Here is a 25,444-nt window from a genome sequence, read left to right on the forward strand (position 1 = left end):
CAGCTAAAGATAATACAGGTGAAATATATATACTTAATATATTTACTATATTTAATGTAATAAATCAATGAATCATCCCATGTGCATAGTACTTCAGAAAAGATAAAAAATTGGTCCCTGCTCTTAAAGAGTTTATATTCAGTGACAAGACAACATGCCAAAAAGGAAACAGAGTAAAAGACTGAGCAGATTTGTTAAAATGTAAGGCAATATTTCCTCTTAAACCTGCTACAACTAAGGAACAGAGTTAAGTCAGTTACACTCTATATAATCTTCCTCATTTGTCAATGTCATTACTATCCTACCGAAGTCAAGCTGTTGTGAGATAAAACTCAGTCACACACCAAGTAGGGCCTCACACACACAAAAAAATGTGTTAAGTGGATGCATTACTAACACTCTTCTGGCTGAGAAGTGATTTAAGTGTTGCTTTGTGTCTCAGATAGTGAACCTGAGTTAAAATCACTCTTTAAAATAACCTTATAAATATATGTGGAAAGGATAACAGAGGACTGCTGGGTAGCCTCGCTCTTCTCTATTCATAGACTCAAAGTCTAATTTCCAAAGCTGTCTTGATTTTTTTTTTTAACTACAAAGGAAACTGGAGAAGACAAAGAATCCACATAATTCCTGGGAAAACAATGCATCTACTCTCTAAAATCACATGTGACTATGTAGGGTTTTGTTTTTTTTTTTTTTTTTGGCTTCATAAAAGTTGCACCACACCACAACTCATGGTCTTTAGGGACACTGAAGCTTCCTGAAAGAAAAGGGTTGATACTTTTCCACTTTCTTTCTTTGGTTTCATGGTAATTGATATATTTCTAGTGATTATCAAGGAAGGTCTTTGCTGACACTGCTGAGGAGAAAAGGGTACAAAATTTCCACTATGTGAAAGAAAGACTGGAAGGACTGATGCTGAGGCTGAAGCTCCAATATTTTTGCTACCTGATGTGAACAGCCAATTCACTGGAAAAGACCCTGATGCTGGGAAAGATTGAAGCCAGGAGGAGAAGGGGATGACAGAAGATGAGATGGTTGGATGGCATCACCGACTCAATGGACATGAGTTTGAGCAAGCTCTGGGAGATGGTGAAGGACAAGGAAACCTGTTATGCTGCAGTCCATGGGGTCACAAAGAGTCGGACATGACTGAGAGATTGAAAAACAACCAATGTAAAAGACTGTGAATGGACTTTGTTGGTGACCAGAACTCAATATGTGCTTGACTGTCATGGGAAAGGGCATTATGGTAAGCATTACATTTGGTTAACTTCTGAAATATTTCCCAAAAACTATGGGTGATAAACACCCTTTTGTTATTTAATAACTCCAACATACTTTACTATGCAATATGAATTATACTAAGTTCAGCTGTCCCTCAGTATCGCTGGGGGATTGGTTCCAATACTTCCAATGGATAGCAAAATCCACAGATGCTCAAGCTCCTTATATAAAATGATATAGTACAGTTGGTCCTTGCTATCCCTGTGTTCTACACCAGCCAATAGAGAGGGTCAACTGTATGTATCTATAAACAAACTTTGTTCCAAGAACTCACATGCTAGAAAAAAAACAGTAAGCTATATATGTTAACAATTATATTATGAAGCTAACACTGATAGACACTAAACTTACTAATTTTATACAAGCAGAAGATAGGTTTTACTTCTATTACTTGAAATTGAGAAAGATTCTACAGAAAGATGCAGATGATCAAAGATGAGATGTCAACTGACTAGAACTTTAAACCATAAAATGTAAAGGGTGGATAGATTCTCATGATACGGAGATATAGGACAAGGCATTCATGATCGAAAACCATAGATAAATAACAAGAGAGAAAACAGAAAGCATAGGACGGATCTGGGTAACAATGGGCAGTAATTTTGTATTTTTATTTCTTAAAAACTTGTTTTTTTTCCTTGTTCCTTTTTCATTGGAGATGATTGCTTCACAATATTGTGTTGGCTTCTGTCATACAACAATGTATACATTTATCTCCACCACAAGTATAGATCTGTCTCCTCCCTCCGGAACCTTCTCCCCACCCCTGCAGGTTGTCACAGCGCATCGGGCTGAACTGTGCCCAGACAGCAGCTTGGCACTGGCTATCTATGTTACATTTGGTAGTGTATATATGTCAATGCGACGCCCACAGTTTGGTCCACCTTCTTCCCCTGCTGTGTCCAAAGTCTGTTCTCTACGTCCATGTCTTTGAGTTTCCATTCCAAAGAGGTAGCCAGTTAGAAACATGGATTAAAAAAAATAAAAATAAAGAATAGAGAGCTGGGTGTGAATGAGGAGCTGTGTTAAAAGTTTACTTTGGAACCTGTTAAAATACATGCGGGCAAGACATCCCAGTAGAAAGGCATATAAGGCAGGTTGAAATGTGAAGCTCAATTGTTAGAAATATATCAGAACTTTATGGAAGTTATTCTCAGCAGAAGTGACTACTGAAGTCATTTAGGATTTTGTATTTTAAAACTACTTCCCTAACCTTCAAAGTTCTTTAGGACTTTCATTTTCTAGACTTATGACTCATGGGGGTAAAAAAAAAAATCAAAGTATATTAAATTCTGTAGGCAATTTTTATGTGTTTCAATAGAAATTAGGGTCCTTCCTAATTAAGACTATTGTTTAAATTCTTCTGTTCAGTTTTTAACTTTAGAGACGTTATTATCTTTATATATGCTACAAATATAACAATAAATAGTCACTTCTAAAGTGTATTATTAAAAACAAATTATGTCTTCAAATTAGGAAATTCATTGATTTCTTCTGAGAATATAATTTGTTTTTAACTGAGCAATTTTCTTTTTTGCATACATGTAATTTGTGTTCACTTTTGTACTTCTGTACTAGACTTCAGTTAAATACACACAATAAGGCTCATCATTTTATTTAAGTTACTTGTTTAATCCAAATTGAAGTGTGTGCCCGAGAAGCCCTTTCCAAATAATGGGAACGTTTCTTTAGTTTAACCTAGATCAAGTGCTCGTATTTTAAAACTCATGTGAATAGGCTTCACAGCAATTACCTGCAATCTGCCCCTGAGCTTTTGACATTAAACAATTAAGCTCTATTTCTTGACGTTCAATTAGTGTATTCACTATCCCACTCCATATTTGATAAGTTGATTAATGAATCACCAGAGCAATTTCAATCTTGTCAAAATAACAAAGAATTCACGCTATTTGTACTTACTAACTACATTTAAAATCTTAATTCAGGCTCTGAGGCAGAGCTTAACCTTGGGGATTTTAAAGAAAGATGTGGAGTGGGAGAGAGACGGGTAGGTGCTTCCAGAAAAGCTCTAGAGGTCATGATGTAGGAGAAGTAGGTGTGGGCAGACCCAAAGAGCTCATGGTACTGTATGTAATCCTTTTTTAGCTTCTTGGTTAAATTATACAATAACTTTTGACTATTGAAATGCTATAAAAATATTTTGTTCAGAAATGTTTCATTCCATTTTTCCAAATGCAAAGAACTCTTAATGATTTTGTTTGGACATCAGATGCTACATTCCTCTAGGAACCAATTATTCTGTCTGAAACATTTGTTTGCTGTCATGTAGACATGGGTTAGGTGACAGAAATCACAGACTTTCAAAAGATTAGCAGAGGAAAAAAAAAAAAAAACTTTAAAGAGCCTTAGGGGCAAACACAGAAACAGCCCACATGGAAAAATTGAACCAATGATGAAAAATGCCTCTTTTGATATTTTACAGAGGCAAATAAAATGTGGAAATAACATTGCTCAAAATAAAATTTCTTTTGTAGTTGTATGAAACTACTTCTATATAGGATTACATACTGTGTGAGATGAAAAGTAAAAAAGAATCTATAGCAAATGTTTTACCATGGAGTCAGATTTTCTGGTATCACATATGATAGGATACAGTGTCACTGTTTGGGGACAAATGGCGTTTTCAGATCATAAACACCAGAAAGTCACCTAAACCTAAAATATTTAAAATCCTAATGAATGTATAAGATGGTTTTATAGAATTCTAAAGTGACTATGGGCTAGTGCCTTTCTTTGTTGCCTTGGATTCACAGGAAGGTTAGTCTTCTATAGCCCACTATAATGTCACTATAGTCACTAGCCAATCTTTCTCTTCCTTTTCAAATATTTTGAGGTAAACTTCCATGTTTCAAGTGTTACCGCTGGTTGCTCAGTCATGTCTGACACTTTGTGACCCCATGACTCCACCAGGCTCCTCCGTCCATGGAATTCTCCAGCCAAGAATACTGGAATGGGTTGCCACGCCCTTCTCCAGGGGATCTTCCCTATTCAAGGATCGAAAACCTGGGTCTCCCACATTGCAGCCAGATTCTTTACCATCTGAGGCACCAGGGAAGTCCTTCCGTGTCTCAGGCCTACCGTAGTTTAGCCTTACAAAGTGGTACCCATTGTGCATGCTCTCTCTCTCCCCCCAATATTTTGGCATCCAAAATTTCAGTTAAATGGAAACCACTCAATTTTTTACCATGGACACGTTTTGACCAGACCAATTTTTCCTGTCTATCCTCGGGTTAACTCCCAGCTTCTAGTTGCACTCATTCACTAGCGGCTAAACTTGCCCTTTGGCACAATTCTTGTCCTTGCTCCTCCACTGAACTGTGATTTCTTCTGTGATGAGTCTGTCTACCCCTTTCCTCTGAAAACCAGGGAACCTATCACAAATGAGCAAACACTCCCCACCTCACCTCCTACCCTCGAAGAATGACATTTCTTTACCAGAAATATTCTCTCCATTATTTATTTCATATTTCCTTGTCTGAAATATATAATGTCTTCCAAAATGCCACTTCCCTATAGAAATTTCCCAAGAGGGGGTTAATCTCTTACGGCCTGAGTTTCCAAAAGAGAAGGCAAACGGGCCTTGTCCCTGCTCACCAGTTCTAGTTCCCTGCTCTTTCTGAGTTACTCAAGGAGGCCATGTTTTTGAGGTCCTAGGTTCTATAACAGGTAAGAATATAAATTTTAGAGCACAAACATCAGAGCTTTCTTCCCATATGCAACACCATTTTTCTTAATTTCTTCAATTTCTACACTTTGTTTAAAAAATGTTTTTAGAACATTTCTTATCTGTCAAATATCTGCCTCTTCTGTGGCTGGCCACCCCCAACACCTCACTGCTGGGAAGTCATGCCTACTTCCTTATTGCACTTTTACTATTACACTTTGCTGACCAGCCCTGACCAAATCCTCACCAGGGAGCTACCTGGTCTGATCAGCCAGGGAAGTCCAGATCTTCACCACCTCTCAGCTGTTCTTTATTTCTTATTTTTTCCCAACTGTATTCTCCACAAGTGACTGCTTGAAATCTTTTCTGACAGTACTTAGGTGTGGAATCAGGGTCCATGGGTTCTCCATCTTTCTTACTCTTTTTTCACAGACAATTATTTCCTCATAGATAATTGAGGGCATGCTTTCATTAATTCCAGCAATCAGGAACCCCTCCACAGTGTCTTACAATATCTGTGTATCATCACTGAATCATTTCTTATCTCTTTTCCAAAGCGAAGTGGTCACTCCTGCCTATTACAGCCTCACTTGTATGCCTTGCCCCACATCCTCTTTTTTCCCCTATACGCTTTTATGTGACCTTTTTCAAGATAAATATACTGTAGAGGTTAAGAACATGGGCTCTGGCACCAGACTATCTGAATTCAAATACTTATGCTGCAATGTATTAACCATGAGAACAGTTATAAAACCTTTATTAGTATCAGGATCCTCATATGTAAAAGGGAAGGGATAATAACAATACTTCTCTTATAGAGTTGCTGTAATAAATGAGATAATTTATTTAAGATGGTCTATCAGTGGTGAACAAACTGTTTTCTACTGCTATAAAAATATTTTTTCTTAATTCCAGCACTTTCAATTATTGTACTCTTCCAGCTTCTTTACTACGACCTACTAAAATAGAAAATCATATATTTTAAAATAGAATTTTCTGTAACTGGCAAATTTACTTGAAATAAAATGACATGTCATAAGATATTTAACAATATTGGTGCATTTCATTTTCTGGATTCACCACAAATATATACAATGTTTCCAGATCAATATGTGGAAATTACAGTATTTTAAAAGTATTATTAAATAATGGCATGACTGCTTTATTTAATCTAAAAGCATTAATAGCTATAATGAGTAGAAATATGTTGTAGTCTTCCTCTTGATGATTTGATATTAAAATACCATTAAAGAGCATTCACATGTATTTACCATATCTATAAATATTTCAATGAGACTTTGAAAAATGTCTTTCATTTTTGGTTATTAGAAACAGAAAAAGTATTCCTTTTAGTTGTTCAAATTTTATATTCCTCTGTTCTGCCTATGATAAGACACATTATTTCCTGAATTCTGATTGAAGCACATAAGCTTGTCTGTTCATTGCAACTGGGCATATGGCAACTAGGCTCTGTATCTTGCATTTGGTACAGGTATCTGGCTATGATATTCTCAGGAGACCTCATAGGGATGATTTTCAGAGTTAGACGATTCTATTGGGCACCCAAGCCACTTAGAAGAATACTTTGTAGCATGCTTACATTTTTAAAATGTAAGGAACATGTGGATAAGTGAACATTAGATATGCAAGGTAATACATGAATATAAATGTAAAGAATATTGGAAAGCAAAAATTTTCCTATTATGAAACTTTGCAATGGCTTAAGACATATAAGTAAAAGTTTAAAGCTTTAAAAGGTCATTAGCAATTCACATTGAAGCCTATAGCTCTATTGCAGGCATTTTAAAAGGTTGTGTGCATCAGGGTAGAAAAAGAAACTGCTTTAATCTAAATATGGTCTTGCCACAACCGTCTGGGACAAAAATATGAAACTGGATTCTCTTACATTCAGTATTTACAACCCTAGTTGCACTTTTTCAAAAATATATAGAGATTCCATGTTTAATAATTAAGAATCACAAAAATAATATGTTATGACAAGAAAAAGTCATGGTGAATAGTTTTAATATCTAATGAGATTTGTCTTTAAATATTCAATAAATTCTTTATTTAAACTTAAGCTAATTAAAAAGAAAAACCCTTTTAGCAAAGTTTTGGCCTAGATGTACATGAAAGGTTCCCTTAAGAAGTAAATAATAGAACTCAAAAACTCAGATGCATATTTTTCTTATTTAAAAGTTAATTTTAATGAAATTCTTACAGTGAGCTGCATTCAAATGTAATGAAAACTGGCAACTAATTGTAGTAGAATAAAATGCATGTCAAATTTAATTGTCTTCAGTATTATTAATTTGTAATTGAATTAAACTTTAATATTTGGGGAATTTTTTTTCCCTGTGGAATAATTTTAAGCTGATCTGTTCTTATGCAATTTCCTAAGTGGAGACCTTTTTTAAATGTCAGAAAATAGATAATAATAATAAAAATACTTAAGAAGAAATATCATTTCCTATGGCTTGGATAATGGCACCTTAATCAACATTAAAATCTTATCAATATAATTGCCATAAACATATTCCTTAAAAAGGAAGTGACTTTTATCTATCTATTTACTTATCCTGCAGTCTAAAGAACACTGGCATTTTATCAGGTGTACTATATAGTATCTGGTTATTTTGAGCTTGTTGAGATTATGCTTTTTTTTTAACTTGTCAAATTTATTTTATTTCCACACTTTAAAATATTTATGACATACTTTAGCTTTTGGTATACAATAAAGTCTTTCTGGTTCACTTATTTATCAGAGGTTTTCACAATGCGTTATGGAGACTAAAATATTTAGATAATGATGATGATAGCCCATGACATTCTACAGACATTATATTAGGTTGGTGCAAAAGTAATCACATTGCAAATGTAATTTTGCACTGCAAAACCAAAAAAAGTTTTGCATTGCACTTTGCCATATGATATTAGGATACATTATTAAATAAATGTGATTATGGTATATATCATTTTAATACATAGTTCTCGCTTTATTTTTTTTGCTAATGACATTACTTGCTGTTTATTTTATATTTATGTTAGACTAGGGAAATAATGTTAGACAAAAAGCAAATTCAAACAATTTTCTAATTTTGAGTTCAAAATGGGTTGTAAAGCAGCAGAGACAGCTTGCAACACCAACAACACATTTGGCCCAGGAACTAATAACGAACATACGATGCAGTGGGTGCAAGAAATTTTTCAAAGGTGACGAGAGCCTTAAAGACGAGGAGCACAGGGGCTGGCCGTTGGAAACTGATGATGACTAATGGAGGGCATCATCGAAGCTGATCCTCTTACAACTACACAAGAAGATGCCGAAGAACTCAACATTGACTATTCTGTGCTCGGCATTTGAAGCAAATTGGGAAGATGAAAAAGTTCTATAAGTGGGTGCCTCATGAGCTGATCAAACATCAAAAAGATTTTCATTTTGAAGTGTCATCCTCTCTTATTCTACTCAACAACTATGAATCATTTCTCAATCAGATTGTGATGTGCAACGACAAGTGGGTTTTATAAAACACCCAGTGATCAGCTCAGGGTTTGGGCAGAGAAGAAGCTCCAAAGCCAAGCTTGTACCAAAAAAATGTCATGGTTACTGTTTGGTGGTCTGCTGCTGGTCTGATCTGCTAGAGCTTTCTGAGTTCTGGTGAAACCATTACATGTGAGATGTATGCTCAGCAAATTGATGAGATGCACCAAAAACTGCAATGTCTGTAGCCAGCATTGGCCAACAGCATGGGCCTAATGCATCTCTACAACAACACCAAACACATTACACAACCAACATTTCAAAAGTTGAACAAAGTATGTAAAGGAAATAAAAAGTGTGTTAAAAATGTCACCTCATATCAGTCACAATAGCCATCATCAAAAAAATTACAAACAATAAATGCTAGAGGCAGTGTGGAGAAAAGGGAACCCTCTTGCACAGTTGGGTATGTAAATTGATACAGACATCATAGAAGATAGTATGGAGGTTCCTTAAAGGATCAGGAATAAAACCACCATGTGACCCAGCAATCCCACTTCTAGGAGATACTCTGAGATAAGCAAAATAGAAAAAGACACATGTACGCTAATGTTCACTGCAGTACTATTTTTCAATAGCTAGGATGTTGAAGCAACATAAATATCTATCAACAGGATAAAGAAACTAGTATACATATATATATATACACATACACACACACATACAATGGAATGTTATTCAGCCATAAAAAGCATCACCTTTGAGTCGGTTAGAATGAGGTGAATGAACCTAGAGCCTATTAAAAAGAGTGAACTAAGTCAGAAAGAGAAAAATATTGTATATTAACACACATATATGGAACCTAGAAAGATGGTACTGATGAACCTATTTGCAGAGCAGAAATGGAGATTCAGACATAGAGAAGAGGCTTATGGACACAAGACAGGGTGGGATGAATGGAGAGAGTACGATGGAAACATATGCACTACCATATGTAAAACAGCCAGCCAGTGGAAATTTGCCTATGACTCAGGGAACTCAAACTGGGGCTCTGTGAAAACCTAGAGTGGCGGGATGGGGTGGGAGGTGGGGGTGGTTTAAGAGGGAGGGCGCATATGCATACCTCTGGCTGACTCATGTTGATGTATGGCAGAAACCAATGCAATATTGTAAAGCAATTTTCCTTCCATTAAAAATAAGTGTGTTTTTTTAATTTCAAATTGGACTTCTATGAAGTTTTGCCTCATCCACCATATTCACCTGACCTCTCGCCAACCAACTACCACTTCAATAATCTTCACAACTTTTTGCAGGCAAAATGCTTCCACAACCAGCAGGAAGAAGAAAACGCTTTCCAAGAGTTCATAGAATCCTGAAGCATGGATTTTTATGCTACAGGAATAAATAAACTTATTTCTATCGATTATAATGATTTCTATTTTGATTAATAAAGATGTCCTTGAGCTTAGTTATAATGATTTAAAATTCACAGTCCAAAATCACAATTACTTTTTCACCAACTTAATAGCACTGAGCACGTTATCACCACCCAGCTCTACAGAGGGGAGTGTGATTCCGGTAGTTCCTAAGTGGGAAGAAAGTATAATGAAAGTAATCAGGTTATCTAAGCATTCTAGTATTAATAGGTCTTTTATGAACACTTTTAGTAAATAAACAAATCTATTCTGTGAATTCAGCAACATATTCTGTGAATTCATTGATTCAATGTGCAGATTATATTGGTTTCTAAACTTTTAATATGAACATTGCTGAAGCAGATAAGGCAGATACTACTGCCTTGTCATTTTTTTTTTTAATGTTTTTTTTTTTTTTCCTGTGATACTAAAGTTGGCACTTATTTCAACAGTAAGGCTGTTGTTCCTGCCATTTTAGGGCACAGGTAAGAAAGCATACATAAGATAATTTCGGGAGGTAGGTCCTTGATGCTAGCCACAAAGGGTCCAACTTTCTTAATGAGAAAAGATGACTCACTCTTTCCTATCCTTTTATTTTTCTGCCTTTTGTCATAGCACTGTTATAACAAATACTCCCTCCCCCCATATTCTTTGGGGTTCTAATACCCATCTCCATATAATATTAGTGAGCTTTTGTGGATACTGGGTTAGTAATGATTGTTTTCATGCTTGAGGAATAAACCCTGATATGGAGAGTTGCTGTTCAGTTGCTAAGTCATGCCCAGTTCTTTGTGACCCCATGAACTGCAGCACACCAGGCTTCCCTGTCTTTCATTATCTCCTGGAGTTTGTGCAAACTCATGCCCTTTGAGTCAGTCATGTCATCCAACCATCTCATCCTCTGTCACCTCCTTCTTCTCTTGCCCTCTATCTTTCCCAGCATCAGGGTCTATATTATTGCTGATGACTGAGTGACCTTCCATTAGAAACCAGTGGCCTTTATGATACGAATCTGAGAATCACAGGGAAGACATACAACTAACTAAATACACCCATTTCTCCTGCTTAAATTGTGAAATTGTAGAACAAGATCATCCCTATTAATCACGTACATTTGAAAAGCTTTAAAATTGAAACATCTCTGGTAACACATTTCTTCTCAATTTATATTAAATGTAAGTATGTGAAATCACTGGAAAAGAGGCAAGGAAAGCCAAGTGACACAAATTTTGCAATATTAAAGAAGGGAGGGTAAAGAAGGAATAAAAAGATTGAAATCAATCTATGCCTTTAAAATATGAAAAATACGGTAAGCAGATGAGACATCTGCTAATTCTATTTCTTTTACTGTGCTTTGAGTTTAGGACAACTGGTTGATTTTCTGCAGTTGTTAAATAACTTGCATTTTAAATGATAAATCCCTTTAGGCTTCCTTTTCCTTGATCAGACCTTTAGCACAACCTTGACAAGCAGTTGAGAACACTGGTTTGAAATTCTACTCTTTTACAGGCAGTAACCCAGTTACTAGATTGATATGTGGAAATGTACAGATCGGAAACTATTAAAATTTGTCATTGGCCTAATGGTGAGTGGCTGATCAAAGTCAAAAAGGAGAAAAATATGTCTTTGAATGAAAGGAGAACATTTTAAAAATATAAGACATATCTTGCAAATATTTACAACATAGCACTGTAATAACCTGCTTTTCCCCCTTCTTTCCTCTCTTCTCCCTCCCTCCCATCATCTCTCACTAAGTCTCCTCCTTTGTGTAGAGTTACTCAGTCCTGTCTGACTCTTTTAGACCCAGTGGACTGTAGCCTACTAGGCTTCCCTGACCATGGAATTCTCCAGGCAAGAATAGTGGAGTGGGTAGCCTTTCCCGTCTGCGGGGATCTTCCCAACCCAGGGATCAAATCTGGGTCTCCTGCATTGCAGGCGGATTCTTTACCCTTGAGCCACTAGGGAAGCCCTCTGTTTTTCTTCAAAAACACTGTCACAGTGTACTGTAATTTCCTTTCACAGAAGCAATAGGGAACTATTAAATGGCAACTCAAAACACCTGAGAAGTTTTTTCCATTGAGGTTTGCTGATTTTTTTTTTTTCTTGCTGACAGGAACATGCCAAGAGAAGGTATCACAATAATCCAGGCAGCAGACACTGATCTGCTATTCTGACGGTTAATTAGTGGATTGGGTAACAACAGGAAGTGTGTAATTATTATAATATATGAAAATTAAGCTTCTAACTATGTTCCTTACCTATTATTTAAGCTACAGCACGTGGCTCTAGTGAGTGCAATGTGTAGAGAGCTACATTTCTAAGCATAATAAATAGGAATCAAATGCAATTATTCTTGACTTCTCACAGAATTGTGCTGAGAACATGTGTTTAGCTGGTGATGCTGAGTGCTTTTTGTTTGGGGGCACTATAGCTTCCATTATTAGGTTTTAGATTATAGTTCACTTTGTATTTAAACTGTTGAGAATAATAATGGCTATTGTCATCAAGATAATCTACAAGTGACAGTAATTTTAATGCTCCTCTTCCTGGTTACATTTTGCATGAGAGTCCCAGGCAATGTAGTTAAGAGTGTAATCTCTGATTTTCTTTTTATTTATGTTCTTTGAAAAATGTTAAATGTTAGAGGAATTATAAGGCATTCCTACTTATGTAGTGAGTTTATTTCTATAATTTAGAGCTAAAGACAAAAAAAAATTATCCTTTCCTTTTCCTTACTTCACCCAGAGATTTTTACTTCATGTTCAAAGATAAATAATGGAATGTTTGAGCCACCCTATGATATTATAGTAGTAAATGTTTATATCTTAAAACAAAAAAGAGTTCCCTCTTTAAAAGAAATTGTCTATAGGAGACCTAGGCCTTCCAAAGTGGTGCGAGTGGTAAAGAACCTGACTGCCAACACAGGAGACTTAAGAGACCTAGGTTCAATCACTGGATCAGGAAGATCCCAGGGAGGAGGGCATGGCAACCCACACCAGTATTCTTACCTAGAGAATCCCATAGACGGAGAAGCCTGGTAGGCTATAGTCCATAGGGCTGCAAAGAATTGCATGTGACTAAAGTGATTATGTATGTAGGAATAGATGTATACACAGGAAACCTAGGAGGCAATTTCTTTTGATCTGAAAATTTAGGAATCTTGTGCTTCGTCCCTATGAGTAAATAGAATACGTTTGGAGGATGAAAATCGCTGCTTTCCTCCCACTTCTCCTAGCCATAATTAATGATGTTGGAATCAGGAAATACCTGATTTCAGTATTTTGTCGGCTAAAACAAGTGGTCTGCTAGAATATGAGACATGTTATGCCCAATATATTTGCAAATTAAATAAACATGAAAAGATGGTTTAAAAAGATTATAAAGGAAAGTGGCTTTTTAAAAGTTTCAATTTTAACAAAAACAAAATTTCTTCCTACTGTATTTTATTTAACCTTTCCCTACTAATTGTATCATTTGAGTCACTGGTGAAGCCACTAGCGTATGTAATGATTCAGAAGCTTCATAAAGTGAATGTTCAAAGTAAGCACAATTGGATTTTGGCCTGTAGTTAGAAGAAGAAAGGTTAACTCCCCAAAGAGAAATAAACAGATAAAAGAAAAGACAGGCCTGGTTTGACCAAAAATATTAAGGATGAAAGATGGAGGATGAAAGATGGAAGATTAAAGGACAATCTTAGGAGATATCTAGCACTAAAGTATTCTAAATAGGCTATCACCATCTCAGTTTGTGTGTATATATATATATATATATATATATATTTTAGTTTTGCTGCCTTTTTTAAAATACAAAATCATCCATGGTCATTTGGCAGGAGCACAGGTGTGGAGAGATAGCACTTCATTTACTGGAGCTGAAACTAAAGAAGAGCTTTGAAATACAGCCAGCTTAACTATGCATGTTAATAATTTTTAGAATTTTCTGAATTTTTAGACACTCTCATCTCATGGCCTCATCTTAATACATATGTAAGTATATATGGTTATATAAGTTATATATAGTCATATATATGCATCACTGATGTAATGTATATACTATATATTATAGCCATGTATAATATATACATTATTATTATATATTAATGTAATACATATGCCCTTACATATAGTTATATATGTATTATATATGCAATATATACTAAGATTAACATAGCTTCAAATTCTTATCTCATTATACATGGGAGTATTTCAGCTTATATTTGTTTTAGAGTATTTTCAATGTCAATAGTATTAAATTTATATATAAAATGATTTGATTTTGTTGACATTTAATAATGTTTTCTAACATGAAATTTAGTCAGAACACAGGATTCCAAGTCAAATTTTTGTCTTAATGTGATTTCTATATACAAACATTCTAAGTGTATTTAAAATATATTACAACTTTATAAAAGACTAAAATAAAGATAATTTTAAAATGTAAATTAATTATGAGCACATGCATGCATGTATTGAGAGAGAAGGATGAAATACAGAAAAAGGCTAAAAGAAAATACAAGTTGTTAAAGAGGGAAAAACAATTCAGCTTATAAATCCTATTACTGCAAGAAGAATCATAATCAATTTTTTCAACTTAAAAACAGTTTGAGTCTTAAGGTATGACAAATGTTTCTTATGTACTTATTATCTCTAACACAGAAGATCAATTTTTGACTTGCATGAATAATTTGAATGATCTGCTTGAGGGACAGTTTGACTAATATAGAAAAAGTGTTCTGAAACTTAATTTTAAAAAATTCAATGAGCTCTCTGAAGTTGTTAATGGGCCATGACAAAACATGGTTGAGAATCTGAAAATATGTACTGGTTTTGCTCACTGATTCCTAGTAAAGAGAAGCTTTAGAATATGTTAGAGGATTTTATAATGGAAAATTTTAATTAAAATCTAACACAAATCACTTTTGGTGAAGTTGAGTTCATTTAAAATGTAAATGAATACAAAATGTCCCCAGATACTTTAAGCTATAAATAACAAATGACTTCTCATAACTGAATAACTTGTATGTATATAAATTTATATCTTTTAAAAATGCTTTTCTGGTTACTTCTAGCTGAGTTAAATATCTAGGCAGATATATGTGATGTTAGAGCAATTAGCAAAAAAAGTAAAATCAATTTAGCTATTTTGACCCATATAAACTTATATCTTTTAAAAATGCTTTTCTTGGTTACTTCTAGCCGAGTTACAAATCTAGGCAAATATGTGTGATGTTAGAGCAATTAGCAAAAAAAGTAAAATCAATTTAGCTATTTTGAGAACATAATAAATTTGTTACTTTAAAAGTCAACCTATAGATTATACCTTGAGCCTGTTAAGCAATCGTGAGTAATCTCTCATGATAAAAAGATACAGATATTTGATCTCTTTCAATGTAAAGCATAACAATACATCAATACTGTAATATAATTAAGTGTTCAGATTTAGTGCTTCAGTAGTTTTTTGTGTTATCCAAAGTTCACAGGATTTACTAAGTCTTAGGCCAAGACATCTTGATACGATTCTGGCCAGAAAACTATGCTAATGAAACAATTATTTCATTTGACAATGAAAAAAAAACCAATATAATAAAATTAGATGTGTGGATTCTGTCAAATACACTTAACCTCATTAATACCCACCATGTGCACTGACCAATGGCCTGGATGCTACCTATCTCTTTTCCCCACTTAACCAAGGTCATAAACACCTTTTAAAACTAATGTTAAATATTACATTTCCACAAGCATTATTTAATGTCCCAAAGTTTATTAAACCCATTCTCTGGGCTTCCTTCACACTCTGTTCACCATTTGCAAAACATTTGCACAATAATCTAATTTGTTTGACTTTAGTATCTGTCTCCTCACTTGACAGTTAAGCCCACTGATAGGAAAATAATCTAATACACAAACTTAGCAAATGTACAAATGGGTGATCAAATGAAATAATATCTCATGACATTAGGAGAACCATTCTGTCTTCTGATAATTATCTCCCTAGAATTCTGAGTTACATAAGAAAGTCAATAATTGTGAAGTTCGTCCTAAGAGATCAAAGTTTGCACTTCCTGAACCACCACTAATTTAAATCCATAGAGGCTAGTTCTGATTGCCTAATGTTTTGAGACAGTATTTACCTACATCTTCTAATGTACACTAGTGGTGGTTTAGTCACTAAGTTGTGTCCAAATCCTGTGACCCCGTGGACTGTAGCCTGCCAAGCTCCTCTGTCCACTGGATTTTCCAGGCACGAATACTGGAGTGGATTGTCATTTCCTTCTTCAGGGGATCTTCCTGACCCAGGAATCAAGCCCGGGTCTCCTGCATTGCAGGCAGATTCTTTACTGACTGAGCTATGAGGGAAGCCCTAACGTACAGTGGTATGTATTATATATATATGGAAATATGTGGTCCCATGATTCTATGTGTTGTCTGGGCAGTTTTACCTTTTGGTTTTGTCTAGATCCACTCAGGTGAATGTCTCTGACAGTTAATACTGCCTACTGGCTAGGGCACCTGTGTCTCCCCAACATGATCTCTTAGGTCCTATAGGCTAGGCTGTTTTCCTTACATAGAGGTCTCAACACAGCACTCCAGGAACTCAGCGCTGTCCCTTACACCCTGTGCAGCTGATCAGAGACATTCACCACATGAGCCTAGATTTAAAGGGTGGAGATAACAGATATCATGTCTTTATGAGAGAAGCCATAAAATGTGGCTATGTTTTCAATCCACTACAGGATTCTGTTACTCACTTAGTGGTTTCCAATTCCTGATGTCACATTCATTCTCTTAAGTTTGGCTACTATTCATGCAGAGAGTAAAACCCTATCATTTACTGTCACTGTGCTTGCTTTTTCCCATCAAGTTTCCCTTTCTGACTTCCAAGAATAATTCATCATGACCAAGTCACATTCTGCTACTTTTCATAAGTCTGGTTACTCTACTACACATAGAAAAATGGACTATGTCAAAATGGTTACAAGCATTTTCAATGAGTAGAACAATGTATTTCTAAACACTGTCTCATATGGTTATGAGAAAATGAGAAAAAAATCCAAAATAATAGCATAAAACACTTGGAATAGGATGTCAACAGGGTTTGTCCCCTCCCCCCCTTTTTTGTCTCATGATTTCCCTTAAGAACCAAAAGTAAAGAAAACAGGACCTATTATTCTTGGACCATTATTCTAAAGACAGTTTCAAGGGATTGCCAGATGATTCTAAATTTATCAATACTAGGACACTGTCAATCCTGTTCTCCAAGCCAGTCTATAAAAGAAACCTGAGAAGGGATTTCACTAAAGTGGAGGTACTTAAGAGCACTGTGTGTGGACCAGGTAGCTAGTGCTGTGTCTCAGGAAAGCATAGTTAGCAGAGGGCAGTGGGGAAGTAAGGAGGAGGCTCCAAAAACCAAAAAGTGAGGCTGCCAGTGCCAGCTAGAAGATATTGCCCAGATGCTTCGAGCTTTCCATAGAGTTGACATGCAGAGTCATATCTCTGGGCTCCCACCGGACTGGAGCTCAGTCGAAGAATTATCGAGAACTTGGGGAGTGTATGTGAGTGCCAAGATTGACACCTTTTTGCCTGAAAAATTCAGAGTTCCCTGGAGTGGTGATTAAAAGGAAGGGAAAGGGGAAAAGTAGCAAAAGTGGAACAGCCTGCACTCCCACTATGTGATTTCCTCTTGGGCTAGGTGGATGGTTTGAAAGGAAACCAAGATTGAGCCAAGTTAAAACTACCCCACTCAAAAGAGTAATTTTTTTTTTTTTTTTTTTTTTTTAGAGTAAAGGATCTTCTACAGTAGGAGGCGCTGGGTACATTGCTGAGAGCAGGACAGGAAGGAGGTTGAAAGAGGTTAGGAAATTTCACAAAACAAGATCCACAGGAATTTGATGGGCCCATAGATGTAGCTCACATGAGGAATGGCATTGGAACATCTACCATAAAGGGGGCATCCATGGCCATATTTCAGCAGAATGAGTATTATAAACATCTTGCTTGATACTGATCTTAGTCTCTATTTAAATAGAATCTCAATTTCCTGACTTTTCAAATTTTATGCTGCTTAACACCTGCTGTATTTTTTAAGAAATGGCCACTAACACATTTTACTAAGATATAAATTAGGGCAAGTCTGTCTCCTAGTTAAAGAAAATAACTTGACACTATTGAGCTGAATAAACTGAACAATATGGCCGCTCCCATATGCGGTTCAATTGTTATAATTTTATTCTTCTCTTTTATGTTGAGTCAATACATTTACAAGGAGTCACTACAGATACAACAGCATAAATCTAAACACTGGGCCACAGCCTGCAGATAAAAACAGATTATGACATTTACAGAATGAAATTTCTCCAGCTTTTCACTCAAAAGCCTACTCCATCTTTAGATGGATTATGCAAGCAAGCACAGTTTCAGTACTTACAAACCTCTCTTCCAGGAGCCATTTCAGAAAGCATGAGGGATATTATCCCTTGCTGTCAGAGTGATCCAGGACAAAAGATAGAAATATAATTTTGGAATTACTGTGGACCTTTTGTATCCTTAGTTTCCCCTCTTTTTTTCCTTTTCTTGCTTGTCTCTCATTCCCAGACTGTCCCATGTGTTATTCATTCCTCAGCTGTCCCCTTCCTTAATGCTGCTTTTTAGTTGCCCAGATAAGCGCTGTGAGTAACCTTACTCCCTTCTCTTTGTCCAAACACCAAATTCTCTATTATACCCCTCAGTGTTGCCCCACCTACCATGAAATCTCAGACTCTCTGCTCCTGGCATGGACTTAGGCATTTTAATGCTCATGACAAAACACTATGCTTGATAAGCTCACACTTAAAGAAGCACAAATAATGGTCTATTCAGAGGTAAACACAGAAAGTATTTCGATACCCCCAGGGACCATTTACTACATTTTAACAACATATCTGCCTGTCTATGCAGGAGACCTGGGTTTGATCCTTGGGTCAGGAAGATCCTCTGGAGAAGAAAATAGCAACCCACTGCAGTAGTCTTGCCTGGGAAGTCCCATGGACAGAGAAGCCTGATGGGCTACAGTCCATGGGGTCCTAAAAGAATCGGACATGACTAAGCAATGAAACAAAAACAACATATAATGATTCCCATGATTTTTTTCTTATTCCAAGATGTTTTTACATATTCATTGTGATATAATTGACAAACAATAATTACAAAAATTTCCAATTTTATTACCAAGTAAAGATATACACAGCCACAGGGTTTATCATTCTGTAAAAGCCAGATTCACAAGTGGCAGGCTGGCCCTCATGGTAGGGGAGCTCTGACCCAGGACTCCAGTTCTCAAGAGCTGAGTGTTCATGTCCTAACTTGATTCAGAAAAGGTAAGAGTAAGAGTCTGCCTCAAGGGAGCTTTCACTTCTAATTTAATGGGTGCTAAAAGAGAGAAGAGCCAGAGATACTGAATTTTATTGTAGAACAGTTGGTTACTATGTGTATTTAATTCACAGAATTTTTAATTCAAATGGATCTTGGAGGTCATTGAGTCCAATGCTCTTAAGTGTATGACTCCTTGTAACAAAATTGCCAGACAGTAGTAATTTGATCCTGCTTGACTAACTCTGCTAATATAACAAACTAAATTTGTGAGGAAGCCTGTTCAATAATTAGAGCTTTGCAACTATTCAGAATCCTATATATAAGGTCAGTTTACTTCAGTGTAACTTTTACTCAGTTCTCTCTCTCCCTGCCCCTCACACACTCACCTGTTACTTACAGACCTTCAAAAGGTTGTTATGGTCTTTGCAATTAACCAAGTCACTCTCTGAATTAGCGAAGTGACTGTCTTTCCCAAACAATGGCAGCAGTGGCAATATAAAGTATGTTCAGCAATTGGTGCTGTGCATGGCTTGTTACATGCTGCGTGCTGTGCTTAGATACTTAGCATGTATGACTCTTCTCAACCCCACCGACTGTAGCCCACCAGGCTCCTCTGTCCTTGGGAATTCTCCAGGCAAAAATACTGGAGTGGGTTGCCATCCCCTCCCCTCCAGGGGGTCCTCCCAACCCAGGGATTGAACCCAGGTCTTCAGTGTTGCAGGCAGATTCTTTACCAGCTGGGCTATCAGGGAAGCCCTGGCTTGTTACATATATATCTAAAATCTCATTTTACCAGTTAAAGAAACTAACGTACAGAGAGGCTAACGACCTGCTCAATATCACACATAACACACCTCAATGTTGATTTCAAGATTTAATTCCAGGTATTCTATCTCCATGGCAATTACTCTCAGCTACTTCATCTTGCTGACAAAAAAAAAAAAAAGCCTTTCTTCTAAAAAATGTATTTAAGGCTTTTTATTTCCTGCGAAATTAACTCAAAATTCAAAAATTGGGAAAAGAAAATTAAAATAAAAATGAAAAATAAAAGTCCATAATAAATGATTAGGGAAATACAACTAGAATATTTAAAATCAATAGATATACATGCTACTCCTCAATGGGGTAATATTAATGAAATGTTGTTGTTGTTTAATTACTATTTCCTGTCCAAGTTTTTATGACCACATAAACTGTAGCCTACCAGGCTCTCTGTCCATGGAATTTCCCAGGTAAGAATACTGAAGTGGGTTACCATTTCCTTCTCCAGGGGATCATCCAGACCCAGTGATCAAACCCTCATCTCCTGAACTGGCAAGCAAATTCTTTACCACTGAGCCAGCCACCAGGGAAGCCTCTTCTCCCAAATATAGTTGAACTCAAAAAAGAACAGAATGAAATTTGGGTAACAATCAATCTAGCCAAAGGGTAAGTTACCACCTTTTTTTTTTTCCCCCAAGGAAAAGAAAAGGTTGCCTTATCTCAAAACAGTAACTTCCTTATATTGGGACACAGGTTAAAATTCAGTACTGATACAATACATATTTCTTAAAAGTGAAAGTCATTCAGTTGTGCCTGATTCTTTGTGACCCCATGGACTATACAGTCCATGGAATTCTCTAGGCCAGAATACTGAGAGTAGTTAGCTTTTCCCTTCTCCAGGGGATCTTCCCAACCCAGGGATCAAACCAGATCTCCCGCATTGTAAGCAGATTCTTTACCAGTTGAGCCACAAGGGAGATCCAATATGTTCTGACCAGTGATAAGTAACTTACAGGAAATTTTGTGCCTGTTCAATGTTTCACTATAAAGCTACTATTTTGACCAATATTAAAATAAAAAACAAAAAACTAACTCCATTATGGTGATATTTCCAGAAGTATTAAACTTAGCAACAAGTCTTCTTTATGTCATGTATTAAACTCAAAGAAAAAAGACAGCACATCCCAATTTTTACTTTAAAAGAGATTTAATTCAACAATCTGCCTTCTCACTATTTGAAAACTGCATTTTCTTCCTCAGCACTGGACAGCACTGAGGTAAAAACAGTGTTCATGATCCTTGACCTCCCTGTAAAGGAAAGCATTACGGAATTTCAGCAGTGAACATTATCCAGCTCCTACTCAAGTGCTGTCTCCAGGAACATACGAAAGTATTCTGCTAAAGGCAAGAAGAAATTCCAGTCTTGAACACATCACCCCAACAACTTGAACAGACCAGCTGCCCCATCATTGAGTAGAATGATCACCAGTACCCTTGTCACTGCCATTGCTAAATCTTATGTCCTATGTTATATCCAAATAAATGCACAGAAAACATTTGTATGATAAGTTGGTGTTAAGAATTAAAAACTCTCATCACTACTTTTTAACGTATTCTTAATAAACTTAGTAGCTTCTGAGTCAATTTCACTTCCGGAAGCAAAACATACACAAACATCAAAATAATCAGCTTATGTAGAAACCTACCAAAATTGAAACAAAAATTACATAGATTTGACAAATGAGATTAGCTTAATTAGCTATTGACTTTAAGCCTTAGCAACCTTCTCAATGGGCTTCCTCATCTGAATCACAGAACATGGGTAATTTTCTCAACTTAGAATTCATTATATACTGTGTAATGAAACCAGAGTCTTCTGAAACTGCCACTAGAAAGCACCAGGATATTCTTAATAGATACTCTTTTAGATCATCTTTGCTATAAGCAGATGAGTTAAAATTTTCACTTTAAGGGTTAACAATAAAATTAAAACAAGGTGTCAATCTAACAGCAGTTTTTGTCTGGGAAGAAGAAATGTTTTCTTTTTTTTTTTCTATCTGCTTTCACTTTTCTGAAAGTCTTGTAAAATAACATTTTGTATAATTATCCCCCTATAGAATGAATGGTCTCTGAGTCCATGAAATATATATAAAACAGTGCTTATGCCAAACCACAAACTTAGGTGATAGCCTAAAAATGGGTTTTTAAAATAAGAATAAAGTATATGCCAGATTTTTCCTGTGATAAATAATGTTAGCCATCATTTCTTGACAGTCAATCACTAATTATGTTAGTAGCACTTCTCGTGGTGACTAAATCTTTCTCAATGTATAAAATTAATGTCTCTGGAAGCTGCATTAGAATTTTCATGTGGTCATATCACTGATAATTAAGAGGAAGTTAACAGCTTACTACATGAGGATTCCACCTGGTAATTCTATCAGCCAAAAATACTGCATTTTAAAAAATTTTCTTTATCCTCCTTATCTCCTTCTATCCTAATTCCATCAGTAACATCAACATTCTAAAATCACCCACAGGTTCCAAACACTGGAACCATCTTTGCTTATTCTCTTTCACTTGTTATTTCTAACCACAATGTCTGACACAGAGTTCCTTGCTAAGCCTTTTTTAGTTATGCTTACACTGGTAACTCTCATCAATGCCCTCTCATCACTATTCTCAATGGGGTTAACCCACTCCAATTATTTCTAGACTATTCTAATGACTGTCTCATGTTCTTTCTGCCCAACCAGGCAACCTTCTGTTCAAAAACTACTGCAAGAAAGCACCAGCTGCCCTCTATTGTAGACAGGAATGATACTGATAATTAAACTCTGAAAAGAAGATTACTCTGTAAAGTTTCTACATTTTTCTGAATGCAAATAATTTAATTGCCTATTATAGCAATTTGCTGTTTTATCTCTTCAGCTTATTATTAAAATACCTATTAGTTTTTTTTTTCTAATTTGTTTATAATCATTCATGAATTATATTTCCTTTATATTTCCCTAAATTTGGTTTGATAGATGAGTAAAGACATGAAATCACCACAGATCTATGGTAGTCTCTTCATGTTAAAGATAGAGAGCAATAGTACCTATCTCATAGTGTAAGGATTAAATGAGTTAATATATATAAACTGTTAAAACAGTACATGTCACAGATCCTTTCTTAGGGTAATATAGAAATGAAAGTGAAAGTGAAGTTGCTCAGTCGTGTCCAACTCTTTGTGACCCCATGGACTGCAGCCTACCAGGCTCCTCCATTCATGGGATTTTCCAGGCAAGAGTACTGGAGTGCTTTGCCATTTCCTTCTCCAAATATAGAAATAGGATAATATTAAAAAGCATTTGTTAGGGTCTGTGTATCATTTACTTGAGCCATAGCTGGCACTTAACTTTCTGCCTGTCTTTGTATTCAGCCCTCTAATCTTCAGTCTCAGAGTTATTTTCAAATGATTCTTGTGATCCCATTCTACTTGCAACCTGATTTACAAGTCCCACGTCTGTAGAAAATGCCGTGATATTTCAATCTGTTCCACTTAATGAATTTGTTGCACTCTAGGAAACCTACACCAATCATTCTTTTATGATATAAATTTGCATAGAAAGGAGATGTCCATGTCAGTCTTCTGAAGGTTGTGGGCTTCACCCTGTTTATTAATGGAACAATATCAAGAAATAAATTTTAAAGCAGTATTATCTCTGTCCTTTTGTCCCTTGTTATTGTTTGTAGAATTTTAAATACATACTGTGTAAGCTGAAACAAAAAGTACATCATAGGGAAATGAGGTTTTTCAATAAATATATATACTACTTTTAAAATTCACCAACATTAAGTTTCTTGCTCATATCAGCCAGAAATACTTATTTGATAACTTCCTTACTCTTAGGGATGTGTATTAGAAGCATAGGCTGGTTAGGAAAACAGTTATTTTGTATTTATAAGCTTACTAGACACCATGCTGTCAGCTTCTACAACCATTTTATTATATCTCATAACATGACTCAGAAGTTGATATTTCTATTGCTAATTTAATGAAGAGGAATGTGATGGTTGGAGAAATTTTATGACCCTCCTGAGGTAGTACTTTCAGGATCTGAGATTGATTCTTCTGCCTACATATTTTAGTTCCTTCCAAAACATCAAAACAATTGGATTTATTGAAGATTTCGAAATAAGGGACATTATTATCAAAGAACCAGTTTCCTTATAACCCTTCCTCACTTCATCTTTCTACTTGGAAACAGTTAAAATAATATCTACATCAGAAATTCACAATGCAATTGAAAATCCTAAAGCCTAATATAATGAAATTTACATGGCTTCTTTATGTGTATCTAGAGAAGAGAACCTTTCATAGGATATGACTTTAGAAGTAAATAAAGGTCATCTGATATTTCATAATTAAAATTTAACTTTATACTTTCATCAACATCAAAATGAAACTCTCTCTGTACTTGGCAAATATTTAAAGAATTCTTTAATTTTTACATTAATATAAATTCAGAGTAGAGTCTGAAAAGAGGTTGAAGGGTAAAAGTCCAAGTAAACAAGACATTTGAAGGCTAAGAAGTCTAAGGAAAGAGAAGTTAACCAAAATGGCTACTCAAGAAACCCAAGTGAATGCCACTTAAGACAGCCTGCTAGAGAAAAGAATGGAAACTAAGTGATGATTAGATGATAAATGTCACATTTCTATGATTCTAAGAAACCTCCATTTTCCCAGTCCTTTTAATACATTTGTAAACACCCAGCTCCTACATTAACACTGTCTCCCCTTTGAAATACATAAAGTGATTCATATTTTCTTTACTAAACCTGATTGATTTAGTGCTTGATTAGAAATGTGTTTTCTAGCGACAAATAGTGTTCCATTGCTTTATGTGAAAAAGTGATATACTCTACCAGAATTCCGCAGCATAAGATGGCTAATGAATTTCTTAGATTATCTTACATAGTCACCTGGAATGAAGTGCCTATTAAAGACAAAATATTGATGAACCATGTGGCTGTTGCAACAACAGATCATTAGAGTAGGAATGGTGATTACAAGTGCTATGGGATGGCTCATCAATGTACAGAAAGAAAATGTCCTGATTGGGGTTTAAGTTCTTGGCTTGAGAAATACACAGAGGTCCAAGGAGCTACTGTGACTATATGGACATAATCTCTTATCTTTGTCGTCAGAGAAACTGATGTAGCTGGAAATCAGACACCAATTTCATTCATACTCTTCCAAGGTTTCCTATGTGAAATTTAATGTATTAACTGGGAATGACTGAAGTGCTCAGAAATGAAATGAATGAAGCACTGGGTTAATTAAGATGAATATATACAGATGATATTTCAAAACCAGCAAATTATCTGGCAGCAGAAGCAGACTCTCACTCTTATCCCTCAGGTCTCCAATCTTTTAAGGCTGACCTGACTTGTCTTAAGGTTCCAAAATTATTATACT

The 25,444-nt window shown here is 35.6% G+C and overlaps 1 long non-coding RNA gene across 2 annotated transcripts; it reads left to right on the forward strand.

Moving 5' to 3' along the window:
• The first annotated feature begins 732 nt into the window (after window positions 1-732).
• On the forward strand, window positions 733-23,674 carry LOC139032468 (uncharacterized). 2 transcript variants are annotated; one of them, XR_011485022.1, is made up of 3 exons: window positions 733-1,252; window positions 20,489-20,646; window positions 21,241-23,674. It is a non-coding gene; the product is annotated as an uncharacterized lncRNA (long non-coding RNA). The 2 variants fall into 2 exon arrangements; XR_011485023.1 differs by lacking the exon at window positions 733-1,252 and adding an exon at window positions 16,105-16,244.
• Window positions 23,675-25,444: the final 1,770 nt, after the last annotated feature.

The sequence above is a fragment of the Odocoileus virginianus genome, chromosome 3 (genome assembly GCF_023699985.2).
Source record: "Odocoileus virginianus isolate 20LAN1187 ecotype Illinois chromosome 3, Ovbor_1.2, whole genome shotgun sequence".
NCBI lineage: Eukaryota > Metazoa > Chordata > Mammalia > Artiodactyla > Cervidae > Odocoileus > Odocoileus virginianus.